Source organism: Phoenix dactylifera, chromosome 17 (genome assembly GCF_009389715.1).
Source record: "Phoenix dactylifera cultivar Barhee BC4 chromosome 17, palm_55x_up_171113_PBpolish2nd_filt_p, whole genome shotgun sequence".
Classification (NCBI taxonomy): Eukaryota; Viridiplantae; Streptophyta; class Magnoliopsida; order Arecales; family Arecaceae; genus Phoenix; species Phoenix dactylifera.
In genome coordinates, this window is record NC_052408.1 from 621586 (window position 1) to 635320 (window position 13735).

Sequence of the window (13735 nt, forward strand, 5' to 3'; positions counted from 1 at the left end):
TCCCTTATATAGCGGCGGGGGGAAAGCGAGCCTGGGGAGGGGGTGACCGGCAGCAACCGCCTCAGCCGCCCGATGCCACCGGCCGTTACCAGTCACCTGCGAGATGTCGAGATCGGGGGACGTCCACGCGGCAAGTTCAACTTAAGATTCCGACACGTGCACATCGGTAACCGGAAAAGAGAGATGTGGAAACCGACCGGGATAGGGAGAACCAGATCATACCACGCGAATCCGAATAACTGCGGATGAAACCCTGTGGTTGGAGTGTGGGGACCACATCAGTTGGCGCCAGGGGGCTCGTTTGGTCTTTTTAACTACGCGTATCTGCACACGTGGGCTTGGGCTTTTCTTTTAAAATACCGGGGGATCTAGACATCAGCTGCTTTATTTTGTTAAATTTCACGTCCTAAGAATATGCCTCTGTTTTTAGCCAAAAAAAAAAAATGCCTCTGGAATCAGGATGGATGGTAGCAGGATACATTAATTTATTTTGCTCAATAAACCTAGAGATTATGGTTAGAAAAGGTTACAAAAAATATTAGCATATTTTTACAAATCACATCACAAACTGCATCATCCATAATATTTTTTTTATTAGCATGATTTTATATCCATCTATATTATTTTTTTTATTAGCATGATCTTAATTTTAGAGATCACATAATAACTCGTATCACTCATAATATTTTTCTTTTTTAGACCGATCATTTATCAGCTTATATTATTTTTCTTTTATATAGTCTGTGGAGTATATATAACCCATGAGATATATCGAATGTGATGAAATAGAGAATAAAATCATTTTTCTCTCTCTTTTTCTCTTATTTTTCTATTCTTCTGCAAATATTTTAATATGATATCAGAGCCATTGATCACCTAATCTATTGTCGCCATTATCGCTCGGTCCTTTCTATCCATCTTTGATTTCATTTGTTGCCTTCAGCTCCTTTACCATCTAGTTCGAGGTCTCTTTCTCCTCTGTCATCGTGCCTTCTTCAACGAGAATCACCAACGTTCAATTGCCTTCTCTTTGAGCTCTATCGTCGCTGTAATTGTTATCTTTTGTGTCTTCTTGCTACCACATTATCAAATAAGTTAATTAGCCACATTGGCAGGCACATCAGAAAAACACATTGATAGACACTAATTTGCTTTGTTAGTTAGTCAAGTTAGTGGATGCATTAGTCTACCGCATCAGTTAGCTATGTCAGTATTGCCAAATACATCAGGTTGATGTGTTAACTTTCTGATTTGCTGCATCAATTTTTAAACTAATATGTCTGCTTCTATTCTGCCATTTCAAATTTTATATTATCACATCAGCTTGACACATCAGTCTATCATATCAGCTTCTGAGTTATTATGTCAACTCTTAATTTACTACATCAGTTTCTGAGCTGCTATAATAGCTCGTGTTCTGCTACATCAGACTTTATGCTACCACATCAGCTCTTGATCTACCACCACGTTAGCCTCTGGGTTGCTATATCAGCTCCTAGTCTATCACGTCAGCCTCTTAGTTACTATATCAGTTTCTAGTCTATCACGTCAGCTTCTGAGCTGCTCTTCAGCTCTTAATCTGGTAAATCAATTTCTAAGCACAATCATGATTTAGTTTTCGAATTCAAGTTTGCACCTACAATACCATCTTGAGTTTGAGGAGTGATATTAGCATAATTTTAAAGATTACATAATAACCTGCATCCCCCATAATATTTTTTTATTAGTGTGATCATATATCGGTCTATATTATTTTCTTTATATAAAATCTGTATATGAGTATTTATAACCCTTGAAATACACCAAATGTGATGAAACAAAGAAATAAAATTACTTTTCTCTCTCTTTTTCTCTTACTTTTCTTTATTCTATAAATATTTTTAAAAAATAATTATAGAATCTTAAAAAAAATATTTTGTCCATCAGAAATATAGACAATCGTATTATTTTTTGTTTTAATAAAAACAGACAATCATAGTTAAAAATTTAGTATAAAATTTTTCCTTGAAAAATTTATGTGGAGGGTCCCATTTTGTGAACCATTGGAATTTTCTGCTACATAATGCATTTATTAAATTGTTCCATCGTTAAATAATATATGATTAGCCAACCCACATGATGCTTCCATAGTACATCACTAGGCACCATTATTTAATAAATTCAATAATCATAATATCTTTCCAAGGGTTTTAAATAAATATGCTATAATGACTAGTCTTTTTCAAGGAAGTATCCATTGTGATCTCTTTCCTGGAAAATGGTCAACAAACCAATGGGAGGTACAACTTTATTTTCAATTGAGAGAGGACACATTGAAAAGAAAATGAGAATACTTTTCCCTGATAGTTGTGGAATTCATAAGTCAAATATGAGTTGAAATTATAAGTTGGCATCATGAATTCACGAGAGGTGCTGTGGGCACAAGAGAAAGGAAAAGTAGCAACCAAAGAGATACAGAGACGCAAGAAGACAATCTTGGAACGTACAGAGAAGTGAAAATAACAATGTTGATATTCATTCTCATTAATATGAAAATAATAATAATGATATTTATTAATATATCATATTCATAGAGTACAATAATACTATACTCTGTAATAATATATTAATATGTAGTAATAATAATAATACTAATACTTTATATCAAAATATTGTATTATAGTATATATTATATCATAATATAGTATAGTATAGTATACTAATATTATGACAATACTACATTATTATCATTATTATATCATAATAATCATATTTTAATAGTATAATATATGATACTCCTATAATATTATAATATTATACCATTCTAATATTATACTCTTTAAAATAACTAATTTGTAAATTAAGAATACTTTATAATAATAGTTCTTGATAGCTTAAAGAGTTAAAAAATTATAAATAGAATGTGATGTTTTTTATTGTCATTTTATCATATTATAAGCATTTTTTCGGTTTGATTACCATACAGATATTAAAGTTCCATGGCAGTGTAGAAATGTAGTTAGGAAACAATAAAAAGTATTTTGTTAAAAGCTCTACTAACAAAATACCCACTCCCAACAGCTCTATTGATAAAAGCTCTATTACCAATAGCAATCCCTACTAAAACCTTGGTCTGCTTCACTCACTATCTTATGTTTTCTCACATTAAACTCAATTTTGAGTTTTCTTGTGCAAGCTCAGGTGGCTTCTCATCCTTATCTACGTTGAGGAGCAACTTTCTTTCTTCCTAGATCCTTCTTCAGATTTTTTCCTTTGGGTTGCAACTATGAGAGTAGCTTCTAACACTTCTTGCTATGTCCATTGATCCTATATGGTGAGTTTTCCAAAATTTGTTAGCTTGTTTCTTGCTCTAGTCTTCCACCATCTTTCTTGAACTTATTGCCTTTCATGCCTTCCTTATGCCAGTGCTTCTCAAGTTGTTACAATACCGGTATTCTTAGAATTGGACTCATGTGATTTGGATTTGCAAATATCTAAGGAAACTAGCTTGACAAACTTCCATAAAGAGCTACAGAGACGTAAATCTAAGATTTCAAAACCCCAGCATTCATACAATTGCACGCCTCGAAGATTGTATACCATATTCACTTCCCTAGGCTTCTATCCAATATTGAATTAGGTTTGATTGTGCATCTTAGATACAATGTATATATGTGTGTGTGTGTGTATGTATGTGTGCGCGCGCCCGCGTGCATGCGTGTGTGTAAGGTATCCCCCAAATAATTCCAATCAAAGCATTTTAATGTCTCGTGGTGGATTGATAAGAATACTCCAATATTTCATCTTTGTCAAAAATTACATATACCATATAAGATAGATATCATATTTATGGATATGATTCACTTTCAAAATATCTTAATGGCTAAATGATAGACACACGAGACGCAATCTCGTGCTAAAGAGTGTGGAGGTTTGAGTCCTCTTCAAAGCATAATATTGAGAATGCTTACTGAATAAGCAATTCAATAACAGATCTAATCAATGTTGATATATCAAATAACTTATATATTGATACGAAGTATTTCGACAATCCCCATGATTTGAATCTGAGTTGTTGGAATTAGAATAAATTAGGTAGTGGATCGTGAAATCTTGGCACCTCTATCTAATGAATGTGGATGTCCATTTGAAAAGCATTTGCCTTGCACCCACCCTTGAATATAGGATTCAACAAAAATCATACAAGGGTAAATTAATAGAAACCACTAATGAAATACCCACTAGTACCTATTACCCAGAAGATAAAATCTAGAGGTGATTTTATAGCTTAATCATGATTTAGTTGGCCCAATGGTGCAGACTCCCCTTTCATGCCAATTGGAAACAAAAGTATCTTAATCCTATCTTATCATCATATGAAGCGCAAACTCCTCCTTGCCTAATGGTACCAGTGGAATAGAATTGACCTACAATATAGAACTCATAGGTGTAACCTTTCACTCAATGCTAAGATTAACAATTGAAGCATCCAAGGTTACATAATCGAGGAAACATGACCATGGCCTTCTCGCTAGATTCATGGGTATATTTAGCTTTGAACAGTTTTAACTTTTTCCGGTTGCTCTCATGGAGACCACCGATGTACTTTATAAAGATTTCATGATCATCAATGAACATCTCCAGTAGAATAGGTTGCTTGTAGAACGTGGTAATGTAGTTATGGATAAATTGATCATACTTATATTATAGGTATTGTCACTTGATTCACCAATTTTTCTAATTATAAATTATGTAGAATTGTTTTGTGATCAGGCTCTTAAACTTTTCCTATTTTAGATTATAGATATTATTTTTTATGGACAAATTCCATCAAGTAAGAGCAAGACCAAAAAGCTGGAGACAAACAAATGGTACCTTTTAGATACTAGTATAATCATAGATAGTGAAATAAATCTTTGACTAATCTAGCCAGTTATCCAGCTTCTTTATATTAACAATGACATCATATATAGGGATTTTGATTCGAGCTTCAACTTTTAATGGTTGAAAAGGAAAATATTATGTGCCTTCAAGTTTCTTATCCTCCTCGCCGGATATTATATCCTCATCTCTAGATGTTGGAGATAGCTTTACCATAATAGGCATCACCAATCAAAATACAAGCTCGATAAGTTAAGCAATCTTCTCCTCCAATTGTATGAGATATACTTTCATCTCAGCATTTGTCAAGGTACAATTAGTAGCTATATTGAAATTATCTTGCCATTTACTTCAAGCACCAATAATCTCTCTCATCTGCTTGTACTGCTTATGCATCCAGACCATAAACTAAGATCCTCATAGATACAAGGACTAGAGCTCTAATACCAATTTGATCACTTGGAGAGAGAAATTCATTAACCCACTCAAACTCGAATCATTTTAACAAATAGAAAATATAAAAATTAGCAAAAATAGAATATATGTCTCCTTTTCTTTCAGTAATGGAACACAAAACCATAATACAAAATCTTTATTTATATTAGTGAGGTACATCTTTTCACAATTCAATCAAATTCCTCTTATAGTTAAAAGAGGATACTGCTTTTTCGAAATCGACAATGACTAATTAAAATAATCAAGAAAAACCAAAATGTTGTAGAAAGTAGATTCTATCTTTTACATCAACTTTATCTATAGCCACTTGGCTAGTGCTTTCCAGATTGAAGATATGTCCGGCCAAAGTCTTCCTCGAAAAGGAATATATTACTTTGACGAGCCCGTTTTAAGGTCGAAATGATGGAATTTGATCCTAATTGCTCAATATACACACTCTTACGAATGGTACCATATCATAGAGCTCAAAAATTACTCCATTTCAAGAAGAAGAAGAAGAAGAAGAAGAAGAATAGAACCTAAATTAGATAATGTACAGATAAGTTATAGCGGCTGACAGTTGGAGAAAAGGACATCACATATTATTCAAGCATAGTTTTATTAAACAAGTTAGAGATAATGACTAGTTGGAAATTGAGACTATATTCTTTGTTTAGATTATACGGTTGCTAAAATATAGATTTCACATACTCTCCAAGGGCAACTAATTGGGGAATTGCTTGCTCAACATGCCTTACACCATATTCATCTGGACTCCTCAGTCTTGTTGGTAGCCCGTAGTTCCTTTTTCAGTCTTAGGGAGGGATTTAGATAGAACCGATTCAACAACATAGGAAAAAACTTTCTCTTCAAAGAAGGTGGGAAGAGCTTTCATCCCGGACTCATTCTTCTAGGTCAAATTCTTTTCCTTCAAAGAGGGCTAGGTCTAATCCAGGGTCACTCGACCTAGAAAAACAGATTTACAGTAAATGTTGATGACATGATATAATTTTAGCATTTCATACATTCTCTGAAAAAGGCTTGCAAACAAAAGCTTGACACTGCCAAGAATGACTCTCAAAAGCTCACTTTCTGTTAGCCATTAACGTTGAGCTACAATAAAAATACATTGCTCATTTCTACTTTTGTAGTTAATTGTCTTCTTTTTTTCTCTCTGCCTCAGATTAAACCCAGAACCAAGACAAAAGGCTCTCACATTAATCACCCATTAGAACAACAAAAAAAGACTAAAGGGAAGGAGAGATGATGAAACATATGGCTTACATGGAACAAGAAAAGTTACTCTAGGTCCCTATTGTACTATGCCATCATTTGATCTCCGATAAGGTACATAATGATGATCTTTAGATACATTCTTCTTCCTTTTCTCAAGTACGAGTCAAGCTTTCCTGATGCCTGTAGAGCCAATAGAGAAGAATGAAACAAATAATGAAAAGACTATCTTCGTGAGTTATACATCAACCAAATCATGTTCCATGGGCTTGTGCATACCTTGATCTCATTATACTTCTTTATCAGCTTCCTTTCACGAATATCTGCTGCCTAACCAAAATTAAGTTAAACATTGAATAGGCACAAGCTAGTTATTGACAATGCAGATTTGTGCTTGCTTGTGCATGTGCGTGAGTTCGTGGGCTTGTGTGTGTGCGCTCGCACACTTTTGTGTGTATGTGTGTGTGAAGGGAATATATAGACAGACATTTTTTGGGATATTGTGGTTGTTTTCCTCGCTTCACTGCTTCTCTTTCTTTTTTTATATATTCAGAAGAAGATTAATCGATAGAGTAGATTACTAAGCAGGCTTGGTACACTCTTCTGCGAAGGACTAATAGATTGATGGATGAATGGAAGCATGATGGATCAAGATATAGATGCACTCGCAAGTGATCAATAGCCTCCCTAAAACACTCGTACAGACTGAAAGAACAAATTCCTTTCCGACAAAATTTCAGATTCAGCACTCTTTCGAGGGCCTGATTTTACCGCTTATCTTGAAGATGTAAAATAGTATTGATAAAAGATGATTAGTGTATAGTATTAACATCCAATGACAAGGTATGATGTATGTAAGACGAGCAATTTCACAAACTTTATCAATTTTATGTTGAGGTGAAGAATCCATCAAACAAGACAATAATCCTAGTCAAGTTAGGATTTCTAAAGCATCCCTTAACATAGTCAAGATTTGAATTCAAATCAGATCCAAAATTACTAATCGATCAACGCAACATTCTTGCACCATATTTGCTTTTGAAGGTTTAACTACTCATGCAATGTTTGCTACATCCAATTGTGATGGTAATAGTTATATTAATCTTGAAATGATCTATTTGCAAATACTCGAGCCTATTCCTTAGGGTTTCACTTCCCATTTATATTGGTTAAAACTTTTAAATAGCTTATCATCTTTACCAAATATACTAGCTTCTAGAATTCTGCTTAATTTTTATGCCCCAATAAATTTTGTTCCTGTCCATGAACAATTACAAATCTAAGACATCATTCATTTCACTTTGTTTAAACAAAAATATATAGAAACAAATCAACTGCAAGCTGGGTTTTAGCAAGATCTGCAACATTGGATCAGAACTGAATAGATGTAGACATTATAGCTGACTTAGATATATTGAAAACATAACAGCTACTAGATCCAATCACCACCAATATAACTAAATCTACCTAGAAATACTTAAAAAATAAGTGCCAAGACCAGCAGCATATTTAGATCAATCTGATCCAGATGTCTAACTTCATTCACACGAAGCACATGATAAGCAGACAGACATATTTGTGTAAAATAAGCACGATCCAGGAAAGACAGATGACTATCATAAAGAAGATTGCCTACTCAATAAATCTCTTTACAAGGCCACATTGGACTGAACAATAGCAACTTTATGCCATGCTTATAAGTAAATATGGAGGGTATTTTCTGAAGTTTAAGGAGTAGACCTATGAGGAAGAACCTCATCTACATACATGCAAACATAAATACATACATATATGTGTATGTGTACGTACATAAATTACATATGTCCATATGCCTGTATGTGTGACTATATATGTGCGTGTGAGTATGCACATAGCACATACATATGTATGTATGCAGATGCAAATGCATATGTTTGGGTGTTCACATACATAAATATATAGATAAGATTGCAAAATTAGCCTTGTCTGATTAAACAATAATGGGGATATATAGATGAAGCAATTGCAATTACAAACTCCACTACAAGATACATGCATTGAGACCACTATTCAAATCTGATCATCTTTAGGGAACTCTCCTAATATCTACTCCAATTATTTTGTGGGTCCATTCGGTCACCCGCCAAACACATAAATGCCAAATTCAGTAGTTATGCCCCCAAACTATTCATTCTGATTTAAGAATCATTGGTTCGCCTCAATGCTACTTTTAGATTCTCATTACATTCTTCATACAGAAGTTACTAGTCCTGTTCGCTCTGGATTTTGGCGGATTTTGATTGTCTTACATATCCTCTAATGACTCTCCAAATAAATTTCTTTCACTAAGCATCTCATATCTAATTCCTCCCATAGAACCATTAAACTGTTCGATAATTCACCTCGTTGTTGCTTTCTATCTTGTCCTTTCATAATGGATCATTCTATTAATTCACTTGATTGGCTATTCATTTGTCTTGGGATCTTGGGCATTTTCTTGCAGTTAAAATTGTAAACCTTTTAGAAGTCTATTTCACCCTAAATTTTTATGTTTGTTTCTAAATTCTAATCTCTTTATGTCCATGCAATTTTTGGGAACAACAAATTACATTTTGTGGAGTTCGCAACTTCTTTCTGATTTCTAGCTTGTGCTTGATTTCCATCTCAATCTTCTTTTAGATCTTTCCTTCTTTTCACTTCCAGATTGGCCCAATTATCCTTATGTGTGTCATTTATACACTAATTATACTCTGAACACCTAGAGTTTTTCTCTGGAGGGCAAGCCATTGTTGATGAACTAGTAGAACTGAAACTAGAGATTGAGAATCCAATCCACCCTACGCCTTTTTCTCATCATCACTGCCTTCTCATTTGGGATAGACTTCGTTTTTCTTTTCTCTCTCGTGCAATCTTAAATCAACAAAGGAGAAAAAAGTTTAAAAAGAGCACTAAAAAATGACTAGAATAGAGTCCCAGACAATATGTACTGATGGAAGGGGAGAGACCTTATATCGAGAGACTTGGCTTTGATTGATCGAGAGTGTTGTCAATACAACGCACATCAGTGGGTATTATGGTTAGTCATCTCATTTAGCATTTGGAATGAACAAGGTTTGAAACTTAAAAAATACCTATCTCGCTTCCATTGAGGATTACCTTCTGACTTAATTTATTTCTCAATCTGGCTATTATAAATATAAAGAAAGTAGAAACTCAATCTTTGGGGAATTGGAAAGGATCCTCAGTAAGTTTTTTTTATAGGGCAATCTAGTGTCCTTATTCCTCAAGTGCCAACCGCAGAGAGGAATGCCATCAACTAGGTTGCTATTTGCTACTAACCACTCCCTCGCCTGCCGGCCACTCGGGCTTCATGTTTCAAGTTTGTTATCCTAACCGTCTCCCCTACTCTACCAAGGAAGATTTTTCTTTTTTTCATCGTTGACCAAGGAGAAGGACAAAAGAATAGTTGCATTGCTCGTAAACTTTAGAGATGTCTTGGCATGGACTTATAAAGAGATGCCTGGTTATCTCAACCAATTGTGACCCAGCATTTAACTATCAAGCCAGGGAAAAGGGCTCCTCCCCACTGATGAACAAATCTTCACCCCCTAAGAAGATGCCTCTAAAAGGATGATTCTAGTCCTCCTGAAACATCTCTCTCTTATTGCATCCGAGGAAGTCAAGCAAACACAAACAAGAATTGCTTATTTTTTGTAAATAATTATTTGTTTTATTGTATGATTAATCTAGTTAATATGTTTATTATTTGCTGGGATATCTACCTCATTATTCCATATCTTATTATTTTTATAGATTTTGAAAACTAAGATAGCATGGGGTTATGATCGAGAGAGTGACTAGAGGCTGAATTTGATATTTTTAATTTAGATTAGGTTTTGACTAGATCTTGATTTAAGAACTTTTAAATATTGTTGATTTTATGAGATATTAAAATTTGGTTCTAGTTATTTAAATTGAAGTTTGAACATTGGTTATTTAAATTTATTTCGCTGTTTGCTTTATGATATCGTGATAGATACCTTATATGCTTATGGAGAGAGTTTTCTATGAGTATCCGACAATTTCCATAACTCCCGGCTCGCGAACTTGGGTTGGAGGCGTGATAGCTGGTATATTGATACCTTGCCAGTGAGAGTTATGTATTGGTATATTGATATCCTACCAGTAGAGGTTATGCGCTATTACATCGATATCCTGCCAGTAAAAGTTATGTGCTGGTATATTGATATCCTACTAATAAGGGTTATATGTTGACACATCAATACCTTGCCAATAGAGGTTATATGCTAGTGTATCTGTGAGGACCCATGCGGGCGTGTGTTTAGTCCCACATCGGTTTCGCTGGGTAGATCCTAGGTACTTATACAAGATCAAGGAACCCAAATAATACCTTTCGACTAGCCATTTTGGGTGAGGTCCTGGGTTCTTACAAATGATATCAGAGCGAACCTGACCCATAATCTATGTGGACTAGGGACACTACAGCACGAATCTATTGGGGTTGACCACGGGCCGATCGTGGTGTTTGTGATTAGATTTGAATAGATTTGAACCCTTAGCCTGACGAGGACGTCAGGACTTGAACGGGGAGAGTATGTGAGGATCCGTGCGGGCGTGTGTTTAGTCCCACATCGGTTATTCGCTGTGTAGATCTTGGGTACTTATACATGATCCAGAAACCCAAATAATACCTTTCGGTTAGCCATTTTGGGTGAGGTCCTAGGTTGTTACAGTATCAATACCCTGTCAGTGAAGATTATATGTTGACATATTGATAGTCTGCCAATATGAGTTATATGCTAATACTTTGACTATTTCTGGTCTCATATCTGACCCAGCCATATAATATAAGTGTGGTCATAATTCATGACTTCTGAGATAAACTTGATGTTTTGAAAAAAAAAAAAGTAGATTTATCAATAAAACCTAGATTTTGAGAAAGATCAAATTTGACATGTATAAAGTGTTTATAATGCTACATAACTAGTTTTAGTTTTTGAACTGACGTGATTCTTCTCCTTACTTTTAGTAAATTATTACCTCATTTATCTAGTTAAGTTGTTCACTACTTACTGAGCTATGTAACTCATTATTCGATACCTTATTATTTATATAGATCTTGGAAACTAAGATAGCATAGGGGTATGCTACAGGAAAGAGTGATTAGTTGCCTAATTTTAGTTCTCTATTCTATATTAGGATTTTATCGAAGTTTAATGCAAAACTTTTTAAATATTGCCAATTTTGTGAGATATTAAGTTTTGATTTTATTTATTTAAATTAAAGTTTGAATGTTGGATATTTAAATATATTCCACTGTTTGCTTTATGATACTGTGGTGAGATATCCTGCATGCTTGTGGAGAAAATTCTCCACGAGTATGCGGCGGTTGTTGCGACTCTAACTTGATTTTGAGTGGAGGTGTCAAGGAGAGAGATTATGTGCTACTCTATATTATAGAAGAAAAGAAGATAGACAAAAAATGAGAGAAAATCCTGCAATATTTATAGATCACTGCACATTTTTATAGAAAGATTATATAACGGTTTGATGATTAACCTTATATATTGTTTCACTAATGATGCGGGCAAAGGTTTCAATGGTTGTCAGCTATGAGCCAAGTATATAAGAACCCAAATGGAGGTTTTGTCATTGTAACCCATATGATAAAAGGCGACCAAAGCTCAAGAGCATCGCATGGCTAGCTATATTGAAAATTGTGCTTGAACAAACTTGAAAGACAAACCCTTCAGATTTATACTGAGATGTACGTACGTACTAATGGGTAAAACACTCTAAAAGTCTACCAAACTGATAAATATTTCTTGAAGGAAGAATAAAGTATGGCACTTGACTCAAAGGTATTCTTAGTTGCATTAAAAAAAGTAGTCTAGTGCATATTAATCTAGAAGGAAACTTACTATCGAGGATATTTAAAATTTTAAATAGACCTACTTTCACGACATCCGGTATATAATTAGCTTTCCAAAGCATCTTAAATTACTAGAAAACGAATATCAGTTGAGGAAAAAATGACTGATTTGTTGAAGATGTCAGTGCTGTTGAACTTTCAGTATTTATGAAATTGCCATTCCATGGGATATTTATTCAATGATGATTTTCCTTTGTTTTTGGTCGAATTTTCATGTTTATTTCTTCTACTATTTATTTGATATTTATCTTTTTTTCTTCTTCTTCAGATAAAATATATCCTAAGTGATTATAAAAAAAGTCTATTGGTTTCAGGATATCTATCTAATAAATACCCTAGCTATGTATTTAGTTTTGATCATTGAAATCAATATAACTATCTACTGAGGATTTTCTTTCAAATTTCTCTTGTGTGGTAAGGAGCGCTGTTTAAGGCTCATATAGGATGCTACAGTTAGGAAAGGAGTTATCAGTGAGATGCCTGTGTTCTTCAACCAAGCCTTGTGAAGATTGAAAGTGGGATGCTGAAGGTTCAATACGAGAGGAGGCACAAGACCTTCTATTTATCCGTTCTAATTCTATACTCCCTTTTAGTTTCAGAGAGTTATCCTTTTCTTTAGTTTAATTCTTTCCTTTTCTTCTAGTTCTTGTTTTAAATTCAATCTTGCTTCTAGCTTTGATTTGCTTCTACTTCAAATTATATTAATATTGTACTACTATCAGCTAGACTTCAATTGGTCAATGAATCAATAGTATAAGAAAATAATATTATTGGTGAGCCCCACCGCTACGTCGGGTGCTAAGTCACCATCCTCGACCAGCCCCTCATCCTCATGAAGCTCAACAACCTCACCTTCAACATCACCAGTGTTTTTTTTTTTTTTTAATCTCTATTTCTCCTCATCTCTTCCCCTACAATCCTCCTTGCACTTCACCCCTTGCCATCCTTTTTTTTTTTTTAATTTGCCAGCTCACCATGGGCAGCATCCCACTATTCCCAGCACACTAAATCTCAAGCCCACTCTAAATTTATTTTATTATTGAAAAGAATTACTAGAAGTGATGAAAACTGAATGTAGGAAAAATAATTTTATAAAATTAAAAACTGAAAGGCAAAATAAGATACATTTACTCTTTCTTCTCAAATTTGGCCTTGAATTTATTTTTGGTATCTTTGTCCCCACAATCAATGGTCTCCTGAATACATAGGAATGAACCAAAACTAAACGCGATGAGCAAACAACCCCCCTCTTACTATTGAGGTGGTAGCACGATG